The sequence below is a fragment of the Trachymyrmex cornetzi genome, unplaced genomic scaffold (genome assembly GCF_001594075.2).
Source record: "Trachymyrmex cornetzi isolate Tcor2-1 unplaced genomic scaffold, Tcor1.1 scaffold891, whole genome shotgun sequence".
Taxonomy (NCBI): domain Eukaryota; kingdom Metazoa; phylum Arthropoda; class Insecta; order Hymenoptera; family Formicidae; genus Trachymyrmex; species Trachymyrmex cornetzi.
The window spans coordinates 24,469-27,584 of NW_017300235.1; the positions used below are offsets into that span (position 1 = coordinate 24,469).

The 3,116-nt window shown below is 32.8% G+C and overlaps 1 protein-coding gene across 1 annotated transcript in view; it reads left to right on the top strand.

Moving 5' to 3' along the window:
• Positions 1 to 3,116, top strand: part of LOC108769331 (uncharacterized) — a 17,248-nt gene that overhangs the window by 890 nt on the left and 13,242 nt on the right. The window lies entirely within an intron of this gene.

Sequence of the window (3,116 nt, forward strand, 5' to 3'; positions counted from 1 at the left end):
TCTCGAAATCTCGACGTGATAGAGCAATTCTGCAGCCGGATTCGGATTCAGCGCGAAAAATTACGTAAGAAAACATAGTTAAATCCCAATCAACAAAACTATGCAGGCCTGTGTTATTGATAAGTTAAAATATTTCAGATTTTTATTTTTTTTTACATAAGAAATATAATATTAATGAAAAATAGACATGATAATAATAATAAATATGATATTAAGAGGATACTGGAGCCGCCTGTATTACCGATAAAACTAGTTTTTAACGTTTTTGTTCTTGTTGGATTTCTTTGTAGTGTTTCTGTCTCAGTATGCCGATCAATGCTAAAGGTAAAATGAATAAAGAAATCTGTAATTTTTAAAATATTTTTTCTAGCTTTGAACACGAAATACACCAGCGACAAGTATATTGCATATATTAGCATATACATTTTAATTGTGGAAAAGAAATTTTTATTCTGTGAAACTACTACGAAGAAATTTGACAGGAATAAAAACATCAAAAATGCTAGTTTTATCGGTAATACAGGAAGCTCTAGCATCCCCTTAATAAAAGTAGACATGGTCACTCGATACTTCTAGTAGTAGGGGAGGCCAAGCGGGGATTTAGGGATTTACTCGAGCGCGTCAGAATAACATAAAGGGGGAAAGCTTGCACCCTAATAAGTATCCCCACCACATATTAAATCTCTATATAGAGCCGGGGGTCCAGGGGAGCTCGTCAAATTAGTATCTAACTCGAGCGCGTCAGATTAAGGTATGGTGTGTTAATTACATGTAGAAAAGTGTACATTTCAATAATCTGACGATTTCAGCGTGACGTAAGGAAATGGGAGAGTCACAAAGTTGCAAAAAAAAGATTTTTTGACCCCTTCCTACAGCTAACCCCACCACGCAAACCGTTAGATTAATATTTATCCGTTATCAGAAACACATGGGTCGCTTACACTATTAATATCTGACACGCTCGAGTACTGTACACGCCGTAAAGCCTGTACACGCTCCCCCCACCACTGAAACGGCATACATCATAGAACCTTTTTTTCTTTTTAGCATCTAATCTTCACAATCCAATAGGTCCCCACGGCGCTCGAGTAAATCCACATTTAGCCTCTCGGCCTCCCCTACTATAGTACGACAATTCAAATTCGATACTTCTAATTCTTTTTAAATGTATCAATACTCTTTAAGCTTTAATTTAAAATAATTGTAATCTCTGATATAAAAATAAACAAAATATTTTTTAAATATTTAATATTTAATATTTAACAGAACATATTGTTCATTATTTTCTCTCTCTCTCTTGTTTGAAAATTATATTTAAATATTACCTATATATAACTGATATATTTATATATTAAGTAATATCAACTGATTTATTTTTATATAAATTGAAATGTTCAAATAAGCAGATTGATATAAAGTTTAATCATATTTTAAAGTAATAATATTCTATTATTTTATTGTATTTTTGTTTATATTAAGAACATTTTTAGGTAAATGTGTAGTTTTAATTACATTTCATCGATATTATTGCCCTTTAGATATGTTACAGGGAAGAGTGTTCTGAATAATTTCTTACAAAAATTAAGTAGAGAACGGCATTGGCTTAGGAAATATAATAAGTTAAAGTTTTATATTAAGTGGGAAACGGCATTTGGTTTAGGAGGTATATTACGAACAGTAAAGATTATGTGTTTGAAAATCTATGTGAAACACGGGCAAGTTTCTAGGAGAAACTCGGGCAAAGTGGATACCCCAAAATTTAAAGAGCTTTAAAAAAACTATTGGTTGATAGATACAAGAAATAATGTGCTAATTTTAATTGTATGTACTTTATTATAGTTTAAAATATAATAAACAGAACTTTTAAACATTTGATAGTTTTAAAACATTAATATGATAAAATGGATATATAGGCAAAACTATTCGCTTTGCCCTAATCCCCGAGTAAAGCGGATAGGGAGATAGGACAAAGTGAACATTGATAGGCACAGTGCATTTATGCGCCATTAACAAGTTAATGAATAAATTAAAAGATTAATACATATATGTTTTAAGTTCACTATATGTTTTCTGGGTGTTTTCTTCACCCAGAATTTCCAGATTTGCATTTTCTAATGGCAAGTTGCTTTTTCATTTCATTGGCCTTGATTAGCCTTTTCTTTTACAATTACTGATTACATCTATAATAATAAAGAATGAAAAATGTAACAGACAGAAATAATAGTGCAAACGATAGGTGACAGGCAAAACAAATAGGTGACCAGCAAATTGGATTCGCTTTGCCTGGTCTACTTTGCCCGGTTCATTTTGCCCAGCATAGACTTTTTGAAAAGCAATCAAAATAAAATCAAAAGTCAGTAGCAACTATTTTATGATTTATGGTAAATCAAGACAAACACATGCACTTTAAAAACACAATATAATAATTACAAACAATCCTAGGCAAGTGTAATTTCATGGAGAAAAACACCTTGAAATATTGAAAGTTTATCGTCGTTTTTGGATTCTCCGCATCGATAAACAGTGTTTCTCCTAATAATTCAATTGTTTGCGACAGATAGGTAATAGACGAGTGAGGTTATGTTCGTTTCAGTTCTTGCCAACATATAGTTTACGAGTAATGACGAGTGTCAGCTTTGCCTGGATTTCCTCTACAATTATAGATCTTGTTTTTGACCGTATTGTCTCCTCCCAAATTTGGAGACAGGAATTGTTCAAATAAGAAGAAAAAGAATAGATCTCATTTCACATCGTAAGCTGCAGGGAGAGATGTGGGGTGGATTTTGCGTGAAAAATCGAAAATTTATATGAAGTACTATCATAGATCTAGTTTCATACCTCGTAAGCATGGAGGGAGCTATGGGACCTTGCTTTACGTGGAAAGTTGAAAACTCGTGTGTTGTGTCCATAGATGGCGTTTTCAGATCGAAGTAATGGTTTTTAGTTGTTAGTGGGTTGGTAAAAGGAAGCCCGGCCATCTTGTGTTGATTTACATATATATATGGGGCATTCTTTCTCAAATCAGCCACCCGCCTGCGCATTTTATTTTTAAAGATAAAATTTTTTTCGAAGCGTCAAAATTTCCGCCTAAACCTCAATTTTTTGATGCCGTATGG